The 19,518-nt window shown below is 34.4% G+C and overlaps 1 protein-coding gene across 6 annotated transcripts in view; it reads left to right on the top strand.

Annotated features, from left to right (window-relative positions):
- LOC123672393 overlaps positions 1-19,518 on the top strand; it is an 86,631-nt gene that overhangs the window by 5,182 nt on the left and 61,931 nt on the right. The gene's annotated exons all lie outside the window — the stretch shown is intronic.

The following is a 19,518-nucleotide window of genomic DNA, read 5'->3' as shown; positions in this document are numbered from 1 at the left end:
CCCCTATATGATTCTCTAAAACCTAATTTCAATATGATTCTCAAAATGAATTTTTGCCTCAGAAACACAATTTCAATTCCTGAGCCACTGCCCCAAAAAATTATCCCATATGACATTAAAGACTGAAAATTTGAAAAATAAACGATTCTCAGAGTTGGCAAATCAACTTTAGTTTTCAACACATTCATTGAATATATCACAGAATTCAGGCGCTTAATCAGATTTTCTATGTGTGTATTCCACTTGAGATTCTCATCCAGATATATTCCTAGGAACTTCACTGTACTGGACACTGATATATCCCTGTTGATATTGGTGGGAATGTCTGCTGAAGATCTATCCCAGTTGGAAACTACACATTCAGTTTTTTTCATATTCATCACGAGGCAATTTTCTTCACACCATCTGTTTATGTTTCCTAGTATAGAATTCGCTTCTTCGATTGTTAGTGTCAGGAAAGGAGACGTTAGCATACAATTTGCATCATCCGCAAAGGCAATCAGTTCAGCCAAGACTCTTTTAAGTAACCTTAGTCTAAGGACCAGAGGGAGGTCATTTATGTATACCAGGAAGAGAATAGGGCCTAGGATACTTCCCTGCGGTACACCTGCTTTATTTTTCCTTTTAGTTGATTGATATTTGTTGTTGTTGATATTCATTTCCACTGATTGAGGTCTTTCCTTCAAGTAACTTTCAAGCAACTTCAATTGTTTGTCCCTTATTCCGTATTTTTCGAGTTTTTTCAACAAAATATCTATTTCCACACAATAAAATGCCTTGGATAGATCTAGAAAAATGCCCAGTGGCAGTTCCCTGCTCTCCAACGCCGACATTATTGATTGGTACAACTCGAATATAGCCGTCTCAGTGCTTCTTCCCTGTATGTATCCATGCTGGCAGTTGGACAATATCCCAAATTTCCGAAAAAAACAGCAATCTCTTAGCTAAAATTTTCTCAAAAATCTTTGCAAAAGACGTTAGAAGACTAATCGGACGATAACTATTTGGGTCGCTGTAGTTCCCACTCTTGTGTAAAGGTTTTATTACAGCAATTTTTAGGGCCTCAGGAAATATCCCCTCAATGAAAGATCTGTTCATGATCTGTGCCATAGGTTTTGCGATTAAATCGATGCTCTCCCTTATTATTTTGATTGGAATGCCATCCCAACCTGTAGACTTGACATTTTTCATTTTTTTGACAACATTTATAATCTCTGATTCAGTTATTTCGAACATATAAAACGATTTTTCATTAGTTTTGATGGCATCCAAATTGACCGTGTTTGAATTGCCACTCTTTTGGGTAGGAGTGTTAGAAAAAAAATTATTGAATTCCTCTGTAAGTTTCTGAGGGTCAGGAGCGTTTTTAATTTTGTTCACTTGATTCTTCTGTTTTCCCAATGTATTATTCACTATGTTCCATACTGTTTTAGACTTATTTGTGGAATTTCGAATAGTTTCTCTGAAATGTTTTTGTCTTTTCGCAGTTATCATGGCGTCATACTTAATTTTTGCTTTCCTGTACTCCAATTTATATACATCAGTTCTAGTTGACAGGATAAAGAGGTAATCCAATACATTTTTCATCGTTTGAATACTTTGAGCAGTAGGTAAAAACTTACCAGTTCTTAGAGCACACACAGTTTTCATGGGAAAACTTGCGTTGAATATATTTTCAAATTCAGCAAAAAATGAATTCCATTCAGAGTCGAAACCATCTGAACCTTCACACACATTGGACCAATTTACATTAGCTAACGACTCTTTGAATTTACTTATGTTCCTCTGGCTTATATCCCATATCTGCTTTCTTTCTACCCTTTCAGTTTGATATTCTTTAAGAGAGAACATGCATTTCTGAGCTGAATGGTCTGAAATGTGTTCCTCTGTAACTGAAGAAAATCCTTCGATGTTAGTTATAATGTTGTCTAAACAAGTAGAAGTAGTTTTACAGATTCTGGTTGGTTCTTTTATTGTTACCATGAGGCCAAAGCTACTGATTGTTGAAATAAATGTCCTTGCTTTTAGAGTTTTTGACAATAAATCAATGTTGAAGTCACCTGCTAATATGATATCAGCCTTTTCATTTACACAATGGAGTTATATATATGACAATTTCTCTAGAAAAATGTCGAAATTATCTGAGGTAGAGTCAGGTCTATACACACAAATTAAAATTATATTTTTATTTTTTTGGCATATTTGTGCTGCGCAACATTCAAAGGCAAATGGGACACTGAAGTTATTGATGTCTGTTCTTGTTTTGAAAATGATGTTGTCCTTGAGATAGAGAGCACTACCTCCATGCTCTCCTTCATTTCGGCAAAAATACGATGCAAGATTGTAACCTTGTAACCTATAATGTTGTAGCTCCTCATTGCTTTTCCAATGCTCAGTGACCGCAAGAAAGTCAACTCTATGCTTGTCAACGATATACTGAAGTTTGTTAAACTCTGATCCTATGGACTGCAGATTTTGGTGCAGGAAGCACAAGGCATGGGACTGCTGCTTAGTTTCTTTTTATCTATGGCTGTTACTGTTTGATTGAAAAAAATTCCGGAAGTTAAACTCCCTCAAGAGAACTCCCTCCGGCCAATATTCGGGACTTGATAACTTCGTGAATAATTGATCAGAAAGAACACCAACACTGAACGCCGAATTTACACCCTTAGTTGGCAGTTTTTTTATCTCAAAGTTGTCAGTGCCAGTTGAACTTTTCAAGAATTCATTCATATCCTTCTCTGAGACTTCCTGTCCGCATACTCTACCTACATACAACCATTTCCTCTTCAAAGCACGCTTTACTTTACTGTCAGAATTAACTTCTTTTGATCCAGTGCATAAAACTGTATTCCGTTTGATGGGTTTTTTCTTCACTACTGTAGTCCATGTATCATCTAAAATTTTCGTTTCAGGATTCTTGTTTTCAGTACCCAGATTTATAATCTTATTCATTTTCTTACGCTGGGCAGATTCAAGTTCAACCCACAGGTCTGATCTGTTACTGTCATGATCGCTACTTGCCGAACGTCTAAACCGAGCATTAACTGCATTTCCAGAAACTCTGAGATCACTAGTTACAGTATCAACAATACTATTGACTTCAATGCGGGGAGTTATCTGTTTATTCTCCACATGATTACTGGCTGTTGTTGTATTATGCTCATCTTTATTTTTATTGTTGGGAATTCCCTTTTTATCACGTCCATTGTTGAATGACATCAGAACTTTATCAGTTTCATATGATTTGTGTTTTTTTGATTTGCTGTCGTTTAAATTATTGATAAGTAATTCGTTATTTAATTGAAGAACTTTATTTTTATCCTGAACTTCTTCAAGAAGCATCTTTAAGTAATGGATTTCAGTTTTTAATATTTTATTTTCATCATTAGGTAAAAAATTTACTGCTTTCTTTGGCTCACAACACTCCACAAGCTTATCATCAAGGATTTTGAGGTGTTTTATTCTTTTCGAACAGCTCTCGTGAAAAACTGAGTAGCAAAATCTGCACATTAAAACTCGGCATGATTTTGTACAACACTTGAACACTTTTTCGCTGGCATTTACTTCACTTTGTACTAACTTTCATCTAACTCTCGATCGGATACGTCTGTATCGTCCGGCGCCATTTTGATACTGAATATGTAAATATAGTGGTAGTTTATATTTATTTCGAGCTATTCAATTCAAAATCAACCTGAAAAAAATTCAGATTCCATATTCAGATAATATATCCATGTCGTATATGGATCTATAAATAGTGGATTGTCAAATTTCAAAATTTTCATTCTCGATTATAACAGAAATGAAAATATAAATCCTGAATTTTCATTCAAAGCTGCATATATGTTTACTCTTGAAGAAAAAAGTGTTATTTTTAAGATATTTATCGAAAGTAAAAAAAAGCTTTTCATAGAAACTGCTGAAAGTGCCTGCCTCTCACCTTTTTGCACTTTCTGAGACCACACATTACTCAGTTCGTGATATCCATAGAGTAATAAACAGTTATTACTCTGAGGTGATATCCAAATTTCCTTCATTATTCAATCTAGTTATTTCGTTTCTTATTCTCTGCTCACTTTCATTCATAACTCTGGGGCGATTTTTATCAACTACATTTTTAGGTAACCCCACAATTTTTTAGGTTTTTTCATACCAACCCTCTTCTTGTATTTCTCCATTTCTCATAAATTCTCCATTTCTCATAAATTCTCCATTTCTCATAAATTCTCCCTTTCTCATAAAATTTATGAAAAAACGTTCTATGTGGAATATTTTCTAGATGCAGAGCTGTGCCACTTGAAGCCTTTGTGTGCTCCTGAGCACTTTTTAAAAGCAGTGCTTAGTAATCGAAGCACTTTCGAATTTTTGTCATAACACAAATATGCGCTGACGCTTTGGTATCCTATGATATTTTTATATAATCTGATTAGTCTTTGATCGCCTTGAAATTCAATATAGTGACAAACATCTGATGCTGGCACTTTAGTGAAAAATGGCGTCCAATGAAAGCGATTCAGAAGTGATCTCCTTAAAAGATGGAGAAATTTGTGAAGTAAAGTGCACTTATTGTACAAAAAAAGTGAAAGATCCTGTAAAGTGTGGAAAATGTTATCATAGTTTCCATAAATCATGCTTTTTACGTGCTGCAAATCAAGAAAGTGCATCTTGTAAACATGAAAGGTTAGATTCAACCATGCGAGGTAATGTACTTGAGATGGAAAATACATTACTCAAACAATTACTCAAAGAAATGACTGAGAAAAATCAGATTCTAATGCTAAACAATAGTTTGTTAATAAAAAAATTCAAATCCTAGAAGGTAACAGAAAACAAGAGGAAAGAACATATTCCCATGCATTAAAAAAAACCAATACGTCATCCAAAAGAGTAAACAATTCAAACATCAACAAAACTCCGCAAACACAGAGTACCGGCAATCGGCATCCAAGAAGAAGTCAAAGTGAGTGATGAAAGAAATGTCATGCCAATAGATAGATAGGTAGATAAATAGATAAATAGGTAGATAAATAACAGTCTTTATTTCAAAGCATATACAGCACAACTACAACTTATGCTACACACACAACCAAATGATGTCAACAAAAACTATAACTGAAAATACTTCCCACTCCTATTGTACATCAACATACTCTAGTAGAGATTAGGGCTCTAATTTAATGAGCATTTCTTTTACCTTCTTTTTATATAAATTGAAATTATTAATTCTCTTGATTTCATCAGGTAACCTATTATATACTTTAATACACATGTATGAAGGATGTTTTTCTGTTAGTGTCAACCTATGCTTAGGGTAATTGAAATCCAGAGTTCTCGTCTCATATTTATGGCCTGACATGTATAGCAAAACTGGCCTTGTTTCTGAAGAAATAAATTAGGCATTCATACAAATAAATACCATAAACTGTCAAGGTACCATTTTTTTTAAACACTCCTCTACATGAATCGAGAACTCCTAACTTAGATAATGATCTTAAAATTCTTTTTTGTATGACAAATAATTTTTGCACCTCTGAACTAGAACCCCAGCATATAATACCATATCTTAACACTGACTCAAAACTTGCATAAGATACTATCTTCAAAGTCTTATAATCTAAATAATTTGACAATAAACGAAAGCCATATCCTATTTTACAAAGCTTTCCTGATAAATAATCAATATGACAAGTCCACTTTAAGTATTGATCAATGTAAACACCCAAAAATTTCGTTGACTCTTCAAGTTTAATATTTAATCCATCAATTTGAACATTATCATTTTTACTTTTAACAGACCTCTGAGTGCTGAATAAAATTACTTTAGTTTTTTCATCATTAATTATCAACTTGTTAGCAGTGAACCAAGATTTTAACTGTTTGAAAGCCAATTCCGCTCTAGTTTCCAGATCTTCAAACTCTTTATCCCCCAGAATGACATTGGTGTCATCTGCAAAGCATGTTATTGCATCGAAATAATCCCTTTCCAATGTACACAGATCATTAATAAAAATAATAAATAAAACAGGGCCTAGAACACTTCCCTGTGGTACACCAAATTTCGATTCTGCAAACTTAGATTTTTAAACTTTTCCATTGTTAGTGATACAAACGCTATGTTGGCGATCTGAAAAATAGGAATCAATCCAGTCTTTAACACAACCTCTCAGACCTATTTTTTCTAATTTCACTGAAAGGAACTGTCTAAAAAGACAATCATATGCATTAGTTAAGTCTAAAAATATTCTTAGTCATAGTTTATCTTCTTCAACTATTTTAATTATAACCTCAGTAAACTGATATAGTGCTGACTGGGTTGACCTGCCTCCCAAGTATCTATGTTGTGAACTATTAAAGAAACTATAGGTACATCCATTTGAAAACACGATGAGTAGTCTATCACAGAAGGCATGTTCAAATATTAAAAAAAAATTTGATAGCATACTTATTGGCCTATAACTATCCATCAAAGTCACATCTCCCTTCTTATATAATGGTTTAATCAAAGCCAACTTTAATCTACTCGGAAATATTCTATATTTGAAGGAATTATTTATAATGTACGATAAAACACGTTTAATTTCATCAGTGCATAATTTTATCACATTGATTGGCACACCATCTATGCCACTGGAAAACTTAGTTTTAATTTTCGAAATTATTTTTACTATTTCCACTGAATTAGTTTGTTTCAGAAATGAAGATTGATTATTGTATGGATCCCTGTATCTTTTCTAAAAGAAATTTATTATATTTTTCCGCAACTTCGAGTGGCTCTCCCTCAAGTTCACAACCTTTATGAAAACTATTTTTTCCTTTTATTTCCCCACATATGGACCACATGGCTCTATTTTGTCTGAGCGTTGTATCACATTATTATAATAATTAACTCTAGCTTGTAATAATAACCTATCATATCTGCGTTTTTCTTCATCATACAACGATTTGAAACATTTGTTGCGCGATTTTAATAACAATAAAACATCTAATTTTTTCTTACTGTCAATAACTTCTGGCGTATTGTAATAATTTGTAGTCCTATTGTTAATATGCACCAATTTTAAGGGAAAATGTTTTTCAAAAATGAGATGGAAAATATTCATAAAACATTCCCATTGTGCATTCACATCATTTTCCTTCTGATCAAAGACTGACACTCAGTCCTGCTCTCTCATTTCATTCTTAAATGCAATATTTGCCTCTTCACTAAATATTCTTCGATAAGTAGAAATATTTTTAGGGGTTGAACACAATATAAATGTTATTTTTTGTCCTGTATGATCTGCGATAGCAGTTCTGAGGACAACAGCCTTGTTTACTGAAAAATTGACAAAAAAGTTATCAATGCAACTACTTATTATTATTATGGGTTATTCTAGTTGCTTCATTTATTGTGGGATGACACTGGTACAATTGTAACAGTGTTGAAAACTCTCATCTTATGTTACTTGACATGTCCATGTCCAATAAATCAATGTTGAAGTCTCCGGTTATTATAACTAGCTTGTTTTCCTCTAAAATGAGAGAAAGGACTTTTTCCAATACACCTATTATGCCCCCACTGGGTCTATATATTGATAGCACTATGACACCCTGGTTCCCCAACCACTCACTTGCTGCACACTCGAACTGACCCAAAATTGAGCAGTCCTCAAGTTTCTTCCTCCTTCCACTTTAAATACGTTTATGAATATATACAGCTGCACCACCATGTCTATTCTACTCCATGGATACTGACGAAAACAAATCAAAGTCTTGTATTCTAGTTATAAGTTCACCCTCAGCTTTCCAGTGTTCAGTAATGCACAAAATAGTACAGTCCTGATGGCCGAAAAGAAGGTGTTGAAGAGAGTCAATACTGTTTCCCATCGATTGTACATTATGGTGAATAACACTAAATTTTCCTCAGATGTTTTTTCTTGATTTATATGCATATGTTTGTTAGTTTGTGCATTCACATCATGAATTGATAGATTTGGATTTATTTGTCTGCCCCCCCGAAAGAATACCTGGTGGGCAGTTTTTTTTTGTATGCTTGAAGATTGAACCTTTTAATGCCAACATTCTCCGGTCAAAATTCAGGATTATACATTTCATTATTTCTCTGGAAAGGTATCTTGACCAAAAAATTTTTGAGGTCGCCCCTTTTCCTTTCAAACTTTTAGTTCTTGAACCTCAATTATCTCATTTTCAAAACCTTTCTTTGATCTTATATACTCTTCAACCATATCCTCAGTAACATTACTTTTGATGCGATTGATGAAAAACCAAGCCTTTCTTTCGTCACGCATGAAACTCGTACAATCAGCAGTCTTCAAAGTTCCTAATCTTGGGATTTCAAACCTTCTAGAGCGCCTTTTATGTACAGCTTGCCAACCGCTTTCATCTCTAAATTCTGACTCTGTAGTCTCATTATATGCACTGAAATTCTTCGAAATTATCTTCTCCTCATTGAAATTAGTGAGCAGAGCTGTGACGAGCACTGAAAAAAAGTGCTTGAGCACTAAGCACTCGAAAAAAAGAGGGCTTCGAGCACCAAGCACTAAGCACCGATTTTCAAAAAAGACTCGCGATTACTAAGCACTTTGTAAAAGTAATTCGAAATTTCGAGCACTAAGCACTTTAGAAGGAACTGTTGAAAGTGAAGTTTTTTAATCGGAATATATATTGTTCCTATAAAAATATGTAAGAATTTGGACGTGTAAGAGAAGAAATACAACAGAACTTTATAGAAGCGAACTGATTCAAAATAGTAAATTTTTGCGAATAAAAAAATGAGGTTATTATTTTTCAAAGATGACAATATATACAGGATCATCAAAATGAAAAATAACGGGCAAAATGAAAGACAACAAGTTCAAATTCTTCAAATATGGATTTTGAATTTTTAACAAGTCAATTCTTATTTGTAGAAAAATGTTTGACTATATTTGAATGAAAGTAAAAATTGAATTGTCACAATAATGAATGATACTAGTTAACCAACATATAGATTGAATATCAAATATGTAGCAGGAACCTGCATGGAAGGGACAAATGTGATCAGTTATTATTCCATACTTGAAAACTTATGACTTTATATTGTTGAGCTGTCGTTCAGCTTTATTATTTCGTCATAATATCTGTAATTTATGAATTTTGTGCCAGTGATGGTCAAAAACAATGAGGTTCGAGTCAGTGATGAGGAATTCGTGCTGAAATTCGATTCTGTTCGTCCGGCCGAAAAAATTATAGTTCTCGGAGAAATATTTAAACTTGAAATTTTCAGGATATTTTCGAATATCGAATGTCGCTGTTTAGTTAGTCGGAATCCGTCAAGGAATTCCGTAGATATAGCCGTTCGAATTTTTTTTCTGAAGATTTCGAAACTTTCAATTCAATCTAAATAAACTGTTGCCTTTAGATGTTAAATAACAATTTCAAGAGTCGTAATGAATATGATGTGGATAGCTCAACCAGAAACATAAAAATTTCAAACAAAATATCATAAAAAAATTATCCATTATTTCCTTGATCACAAAACCGACGAGTTTGGCATAACCATTACTAGGCTTCGGATGAATATGCATTTGCATAACTGCATATTCCAATGTATATTTCAGTTGAAGTTCATATTTTAATCTTTTTCGGTTTTAAATGCATATTTTCAAGATAAATTTGTTTTATTGTTTTTCAAGAACAAATCTAATAGAACCGTACTATACTACTATGGGCAAATCCCAAACAGGTCTTATGACTTTTTATGACCTACCCAACCCGCAAATAATGCAGTATTCGGAGAAAATATTTATCCCAAATAATGACATCAACAACATCTGGTAAGAAAGATTGTTAACCTGAATAAAATTTCATTTTGAACCGTCAAACTTACTCAAATTATGAATGACTTGATGATTATAGGATTCTGTGTGACCAGATTCAGTAGAAATCTACTTTTTTCAGGGCCGTCGCTAGCCAAATTGCCGGCCTAGGCAAATACCCAATTTGCCGCCCTAACAATCAACTCTGCAGAATGTAAAAAAAATATTTTGGGTTATCGGGGTCTTCTACCGAAATATGGAAATTTCAAGGAGACTGTTTGTAAAATTTTAATAATAACATAGAAAAAATATAAACAAAACCAACAAGTTCAAACTTATACAAAAAATAAAAATCATTTTAGGATTGGTGAGTAACAATAATAGGAACACATGAATGACTAGAACAAAAAATGAAAGTATCTGTCCGGAAAAATATTCAGTGAATTATTTAGAAATTAACTTTCCGATCATTCGAATAAATGATCGAAGTTGTACATTATTTCCATATAACGAATTCGATACGTTTTTTGCCGACATTTCTAAGTTTTCATCGAATTATGCCGTAAATTGTAAAGACTCAAAAAGATGGACTTCGCTACTAATACTTTTCATATTTCATGATAATATTCAATAAGGACCCGCTTTTTTTATAAAAAGCTAAAAAGGTTTTATGGACGGAAAATGTATTGAGTTTGATTATTTCTTATGAATTCAGATTTAATCAGAAAAGATTATTAATTGATAAACTACTAAAGTGAGGGGTTGCTAGTCCCCCATCGGGCGCCTCCCCAGGTGGCGGATAGGGGAATGCCTCCCATATATGGGTGAGGAAATCAAATACTCGGGGCGGACCAAAACTAGCACTGCAGTGTCTGTTCCCAGATTGGGCGACTGCAAACGGCGTCTGACCCAGAATGGGCGGCCGATTCACAAGCTATCATTTGGCATAAAGGAAGGCAACGGGAAACCACCTTTATTATTATTTTTCCCAAGACAATAACATGAGTACATTTAATTCAAAATTTTCCGGAGGTATAAATAGTTCCCCAATCGGATCTCCGGGGGGAACGGCTTTAAATGTAATCAGCACGAGAGCAAACTCGAGGAAACCACTAAAGATTGGAACTTGGAATGTGAGAAGCCTATTTGAAGCTGAAAAATTGACAAACCTCACACGTGAAATGAGCAGACTCAAACTTGATGTCCTGGGCGTTGCTGAAACCTGGTGGCCTGGTGTGGGGAGGTGCAACGTGGAAAATGGAGTGTTCTTCTACTCTGGAAATGAAGATCCAAAACACAGGAGGGGTGTGGGAATCGTTATAACTAAGGAACTACTGAGATCTGTCGTGAATTTTGTACCATACTCGGACCGCACTGCATTATTGAAACTTAGATCTATGCCAAATGATGTTAACATAATACAGGTATACGCATGATGTGGAAGATTTCTATAATGAAATCAAACTGTTGAAACTGACCAAAAAACATGACGTTAACTTGATTATGGGCGAGGAAAATTTGAAGAAATAGTTGGATCCTACGGACTGGGAGAAAGAAATGAGAGAGGTGATCGACTTCTACAATTTTGCCAAGAAGAAACCATGAAAATAACAAATACATGGTTTGATCTACACCCTCGCCGCCTATATACCTGGAAATCTCCAGCGGACCGAACAGGCAATATAGTTCGTAACCAAATAGATTTCATCCTCGTTTACCAAAGATTCAGTTCAACCATCAAGACAACTTGTACATATCCTGGGGCGGATGTTCCTTCTGATCATGTGCTATTGACGACCGTCATGAAAATCGCTTTGTCAAGTCAGAGAAAGTCGACCACACAGCGACAGATCGCGTTAGAAAAAATGAAGGACCCAATAATAAGATCTGAATTGGCTAATGAGATAAACTCACAAATTCAAGTAATAACATCGAGTATTGGAGACAGGCTAACGGAATCTTGGAAGAACGTCATGGACGTTATAACAAACTCAATGCAATGCAGATTAGGATATAAAGTAAAGAACAAAAAGCAAAAATGGATGACAGATGAGATCTTGTATTTAATGGATGAACGGCGGAAGCACAAGAACAAAAATGATAACAACATGTACAGGGACATACAAAGGCTCATAAGATCGAAAATAAGAATGGCAAAAAACGAATGGCTTGAAAGTGAATGCAAGGAAATTGAACGAATAAGAAATCAACACGACAATTTCAATCTGCATAAAAAACTTAAAGAGACTGCTGGCATATATAGAAAAGCTAGAACTACTGTAACAGTCAATAAAAACAACCAGATAGTCCTCGAGAGCAAAGAGAAAACCATTGTTTGGGAAGAGTATATAAAAGAATTGTTTGACGATGACAGACCCCCAGTTGGCTCCAACATCTCACTAACCGGCCCATCAATAACTAAAGACGAGATCGAAAGAGCAATACGTAGCTCAAAAAATAACAAAGCGGTTAGCCCAGATAAAATTCCTTCAGAAATACTTAAGCTCCTGGACGGAAGAGGCATCACAGCCTCTATATATGAGACAGGTCATTATCCAAAGCAGTGGTTGTGTTCGACTTTTATTCCCCTGCCTAAGAAAACCAACGCAAGAAAATGTGAAGACCACAGACTTATCAGCCTGATGAGCCATACCTTAAAAATATTCCTTAAAATCATATAGCAGAGAATTTACAAGAAATGTGAAAGGGATATAAGTGACTCGCAATTTGGTTTTAGACGAGGATTAGGTACACGAGAGGCAATAGTCGCCACACAAGTGCTTGTCCAGAATTGTCATGATCAGAGAAGGGATGTGTGTCTATGTTTCATAGACTATGAGAAGGCATTTGATCGTGTACAACACCACAAATTAATGCAGCTCCTCAAAAGGCTTGATATAGACCAAAAAGACATTCGGTGCATTGAGAATCTATACTGGAACCAAACAGCACAAATTGAAGTTGACAACAATATGTCTAACACCATACAAATTAAGAGAGGAGTGCGACAGGGATGTGTGCTGTCCCCAGTCCTGTTCAATCTATATTCGGAAGCGATATTCCAGGAAGCTCTAGAGGATATGGAGGTGGGAATTAAAGTTAATGGAGTGTGGATAAATAATCTTCGATATGCTGACGATACGGTATTAATAGCTGATAACATGACCGACCTACAACAACTGGTCAACAAGGTAGGTGAACGAAGCAAATCAATGGGTTTAAATATAAATACGAAGAAAACAAAATATATGATTATCTCCAGAAACCCTCACATGTTTGAAAACTCCACATTGATATTCGACACAAGGCCCATAGGGAGAGTAGAAAAATTTAAATACTTGGGCATCTTGCTTTATGAAGACTGGACATCAGATAAGGAAGTGAAATGTCGCATAGAACAAGCCCGACAGGCATTCCTGAGGCTTCGAAGAGTGCTTACCTGTTCCGATTTTGACCTGAACCTAAGACTGAGATTCCTAAAGTGCTATGTTTGGTCGGTGCTTCTTTATGGTATGGAGGGTTGGACATTGAAGGCGAGCACAGTGAACAAATTGGAGGCTTTCGAAACGTGGCTATACCTCAGAATACTAAAGGTGCCGTGGACGGCTAGGATGACAAATGAGGAAGTTCTTAGACGTGTTAATAAACAACGTGAACTGTTTGAAGTGATCAAAAAGAGGAAAACAGCATATCTAGGGCATATAATTCGAAACACGAAATATCAGTTCTTGCATTTGTTAATTGAAGGCAAGATCGAAGGTCGGAGAGGAATCGGACGGAAGAAAATGTCTTGGCTGCGAAACATCAGGCAATGGACAGGACTACGCGATGTACAGTCATTGATACACACCGCCAGAAATAAAGAACAAATGGAAAATGTTATCGCAAACATCCATTGATGGATATGCATTGGAAGAAGAAGAAACTATTAAAGAAATCAATAAAACTTATTGGTCAGAAAAGATAAAATTCCATTTCTTGAATATATTTGGTTTTTTCCATGAATTGTTCGTAAACCCGTATTGGGTCACAAAAATCTACCCTTGATTTCAGCAGCTGGTATAACGTAAACAAAACCGATCTTCGACAGAGGGATAAGAGGCAATAAAGTGATAAAACTGTGAATAGAAACCAATTGCTAGTTATGAAAAGAAGCAAGGAGGATTTCTTATAAAGACACGTCCCGGCCCGTAATGTTTTCAAGATGTTTGAAATGTGTAAATGGAATCTATTAATTGCAAATGTTCGAATGATTACTATTTCAGTTCGCTCTTAATATCGCTCTTATGCCTACTAACGAAAAAAAATTGCCAGACCTTCCGGATTTCATAATTGTACCTAACATTTTAACACCTGACAAAGTACCTTATCGAGTATCTGAAAAAGTATCTTCAGATAGTTATTTCATTTCTTTTTTTTGAAATATCTTAAGATACCTTTGCAAAAAAAGTATCTTATTTTGTATCTAGATACTCTTATAAAGTAAGTTTGACGGCTTTGTCAACTTTATTTTAAAATATTTATTATTTATAAAATTTGAATAATATTTTAATTTCCAATCAGCATTGAAAAAATCAAGTTATTAATCCGAAAAAAATCAAGGTTGAAGCAAAAAAAATCTATTCAATACATTCTTCTAGTAATTTAGTAGATTTCTCGGAAAAAGTAGAAAATACCTTCCTCCAATAGGGTAAATGCACTGGTTAGCCGACCGGCACTGGATCTCGACCATTCCGTGCTTTGAGATAAAATAATAATAAAAATATATCATGTAGTGCAAAATATTTCCGCCGTACGTGTTCTCGACCATTCTACCCTTCCAAGATAGTTTTCATAGTAGGGATATAGGTCAAAGTTTTCGCGCTAAAAATTAGTTTATAATCGTCCATCATAGAAAAGGGTTCTTTCTCGTCCTCTCTTAGAAAAGTGGTTTGTGATATATGACCAGAAAACAGTGATTATTTCTTATTTTAAAAGAATTATGTGTGTATATTTTGTTCCATATGAATTATAAGACATATTTTTGAGTGTATTTCAATCAAGAAGCAAATAAATGTATATTTTTTCGTTCAATATTCGGCAGTCGCGAACTGGTATTGGAAAATTTGTATCTTTTATTTCTCGACCAAAATTATATATCTACTTTCTGGATATTAGTTTGCGACCACCAAATTAACTTTGAAACACTTATTTCTACCTTTTATTTATTCGCGGTCGAGAACCAATTTGATTGTACCGAGGATTGTATTTAATTTTCGACCACTGGTGGTTGGTGTTTTATATCTTATTTTATCATAAATTCCTAAATAGATATTAAGAGCAAAATAACCAAAAAATGTTGTACGAGTTCCAATTTTGAAATATTTATAGAAAGTGGAAACTTTAGCAAAATAATTTTTTTTTACGTTCCGACTTTTTTTACTTACTTCATCTGAAACCCATTTGAGTGATAGGTAGTGATGTCGATAGTACAGTACGAAAGTAAGTACTAATCACTCAACTCGCTCTTAAGTTTTATATAAAATTTTTAAGTGGAGCTGCAATTATTAGGAGTGGTCGAAAACTAACACAAAAATGGTCGAGAATTCTGCGGCGTGGTCGAGAACAGGAGGTTTTAGAGATTTTCTATATGTTTCCACATTTCAAAGGTTAAATGCGAAAAGAACGCTCAAAATTATATGACAAATCATTTAAAACTTGCCAAAGAATCGATGAACACCAACACCATTAAAAGTTTATGTGTGAAAAATTCGTGCTCGAAATCGATGTTTCTGTTAACTGGTCGAGAACCAGTGCATTTACCCTATTTCCGCCTCTCTAGAATAGGCTCTGCGGTTTCAGGTTCTTCGGCTGAGTTCCGACTTTATAAAGCGCTTGAACATTTTGTTTTTTGTTTAAGATGATAGTGTGTAACAATCGGAGGATACGGATGAACCATCATTTCAATTTCGAATGCGCCCACCCCCAAAAATAGTTAATTCGATAAAAAATCATGTCTGAAATTCTTTGAAATTAAAAAGAAATATTCAACACATTCTTTTTGGAATTCGGATTTCTGAAAAAAAATTAAAAATGCCGCCCCCAATATTTGCCGCCCCGGCAATATGCCAATTAGCTAACCTCCAGAGCGGGCCCTGATTCAGTGTTTAATTAAGAAAAATTTCCTTAAAGGCAATTGAAAGTTCCGGGCGAAGGAGGTAAAGTATGAGAACGTTTCAGAAAAATATTATCTTGAAATTATTGCTTTCTTATTCGGCATCTTACATTTTGAACATACGGACACATTATATGGATCATTAAATAAAATGATGTTTGAAAAATTTCCGAAAACGTATTTTTTTATTAGTATTTCAGATTCAATGTCGAAAGGTATCTCGTATCTAGTAACTCGAACAATCATGTTCAAAAAATTTTGTATTTTGTTATCTTTTATTCGGTATCTTGTACATTTTTGCCAGCGATTGCATGCTCTGGCGGAAACAGGTATAGAGGTCGTGAAGAATAAAATCTCAAAATTTGATTATTTTAGTATCACGTTTTCCAATAGTCCATAAAATAAATATAGTATTATTTACAATTACAGTTAGGTAAGTGACAGCGAAAATTTGAATGTTAATAATAAACATGTTTGAGGTTCGAAAAATTGATACGTGAAAAAAAATTCCATTAGGATTCTTCCATGGTGAAAGTAAATGAATTTATTTGAATGAGATTTCGAAAAAAAAACATTGAGAACTCTACTGGATGTTAAAATGATAGAATTCATTGATAACTCATTCAAAAGTTAATATCGGGCTATTTCAACTGGTACACCCTATAATTTATTATGTCATTCAGGAGACAACTTTTCAAAGATACTAAAATTTGCTACCTGAATGGAAAAAAAATGCAGGCTATGCCATCTAGAATAAGCCCGATAATAACGTTTGAATGAGTCGTCAATTAATTGACTCGTTTTCAATAAATTCAATCATTTCGAAGTGATCAGGATCTTCCAAAGCCTCTTCACTTTGTAAAAAATCGAAATATTTCAAAAACGGTAAATTTTGAGAGAACCAACTTATGTTAATTTATTCTGTGCAATCTGAAAATTCAATGAAAAAAAAGGTGTTCCATGAAAAAATATTTGTTCATTAATCGAGGTACACTTTTTTGGTACACCCTGTATATGTCCAAACAATTAGATAATGGAGCTCTAATCTAATAGAACCTCTAGTTACTTCGTCGAAAAATATTCGAAAATATCAGCCCTTAACTGTAATAGAGCATCGCATCAATGTTGGAACAGCCTGTATGGATTGGATAATAAAAATGAAAGAACTTATTTCAATTCATAAGATATAATAAGTCAACATTTTATTCTTATGATTCTCCAACAAAATTAAATATTTTTTATGATAGCAAAATAAAATAAAACATATTTTGCAGACGTGCCTTATCAGCATCGGATTTTTATTTTCAAAGCAGTGTGACCAGATTTAGTAGAAATCTACCTTTCAGTAGTTTTTTCGCATTTCCATGAAATTTTTAGTAGGAAGAAATCAGTTGGTAGATTTTCGTAGTTTTATAAATCTGATCGAGACGATTGGGAATTGGGATGCCTAGCCTGTTTCGATGAATCAATTCATTGTTCTTTGAGATTCTACGCGATTCTAGAAGAAAGTACGTAAACATAATAAAATCATAAAACTTCTTTGGTAGCTTTCGGTTGAGAACAACTACAAAGGATGAATCTACAAAGGGTATCCTATTAAAAACAGATGGTGTATAATATTCGATTGAAAATATACCATTCTCTTACATCTCGTATTCTAGTCGCCGGAAAAAAATATATGATATACAGGGTGTCCCGTAAAGATCACGTCAAACCGAGGGAGAATGTAGATCAAAGGATAACCCACCTGCTATGACAAAATTCCCATTATAAAAGTCTTACCGTTTTCGAGATTTTTTTTTTTTAAATTAATGAATTTTGTCCTTACGGTTGGTACAATTTTACATCTTTTTGGTTAATTTTTTCAGTAAAATATTGCTGAGGAATGATTTTAACGTTTACATTCAAAACATCCTCCGAACATTTTAAAGGGGGGCTATGAGAAATATTTTTATTGGAAATTTTGGTAGTGGATTATTTTGTTCATGAAGTTTAGCCCATCGTAGTGGAAAAAATAAGGTACCGAGCTACTGCTGCACATTACACCAATAAATTGTCTATTTTATAGTGATTTCGAAGAGGTATCACACAAGTCATTTGTTATTCAAAGAAAAAAGATATGGCTGTTTTTATCCAAATGGGTACGTTTCTGACAAAATCAAGTTTGTCAATTCTGTTAAGGAATCTTCGATATTGCATTACTTAGTGAACAATGGCAATTGTTTACGTGCGAAAATATTACTCGCATAATTATTCACCTCAACGAAATTCAATTTTGCCGGCAAATTTTGCGAAAACATCAGCAGATCCAGATTTTTTTAATAAGATCATTAGGAGCGACGAGTCTTCCTGTACCAAGGATGGGTACATGAATCTCCACAATTTGCATGGCTGGAATATCATAAATCCACACGAGGTGAGAGAAGATAGATCACAATATCGATTCAAGATCAATTTATGGACTGGAATATTTAATGGTGCAATTTTGGGCCCGATCGAACCGCCGCCATCACTGAACGCAAACAATTATTTGGAATTTTCAACCAACCAGCTGCCCATTTTATTGGAAGATGTGCCACTGGCGCTGCGACGTAGTCTGTAGTTTCAACATGATGGATGCCCAACACATTACAGACTCGAAGTTATCGCTCATTTAAATAGAACTTATCCTCACCGGTGGATTGGAAGAGAAGGTGAAATTTTGTGGCCTCCTCGTTCACCTGACCTAAATCCTATGGACTTTTATTCTTGGGGCTGCCTAAAAGACAAAGTATACGCAACACCCTTGCGTGATGAAGCCGAATTGAGAGAACGCATCCGCAATTCGGCTTCATCACGTATGGGTGTTGCGTATACGTTGTCTTTTAGGCAGCCCCAATATTAAAAGTCCAGAGGATTTAGGTCTTCATGTACACATCCTTGGTACAGGGAGACTCTTCGCTCCAAATGATCTTATTGAAAAAATCTGGATCTCCATGATGTTTTCGCAAAATTTGCCGGCAAAATTGAATTTCGTTGAGGTGAAAATTATGCGAGTAATATTTTTGCACGTGAACAATTGCCATTGTTGACTAAGTAATGCAATATCGAAGATTTCTTAACAGAATTGACAAACTTAATTTTGTCAGAAACGTACCCATTTGGATAAAAACAGCCATATCTTTTTTCTTTGAATAACAAATGACTCGTGTGATACCTCTTTGAAATCACTATAAAATAGACAAGTTATTGGTGCAACGTGCAGCAGTAGCTCGGTACATTTTTTTTCCACTATGATGGGCTAAACTTCATGAACAAAATAATCCACTACCAAAATTTCCAATAAAAATATTTCTCATAGCCCCCCTTCAAAATGTTCGGAGGATGTTTTTAACGTAAACGTTAAAATCATTCCTCAGCAATATTTTACTGAAAAAATTAACCAAAAAGATGTAAAATTGTACCAACCGTAAGGACAAAACTATTGAAAGGGGCAAAAATTCATTATTTAAAAAAAAAAAAAAATTATTTCGAAAACGGTAAGACTTTTATAATGCAAATTTTGTCATAGCAGGTGGGTTATCC

This window comes from Harmonia axyridis, chromosome 2 (genome assembly GCF_914767665.1).
Source record: "Harmonia axyridis chromosome 2, icHarAxyr1.1, whole genome shotgun sequence".
Taxonomy (NCBI): domain Eukaryota; kingdom Metazoa; phylum Arthropoda; class Insecta; order Coleoptera; family Coccinellidae; genus Harmonia; species Harmonia axyridis.
This window is presented reverse-complemented; position numbering and strand designations above follow the sequence as displayed.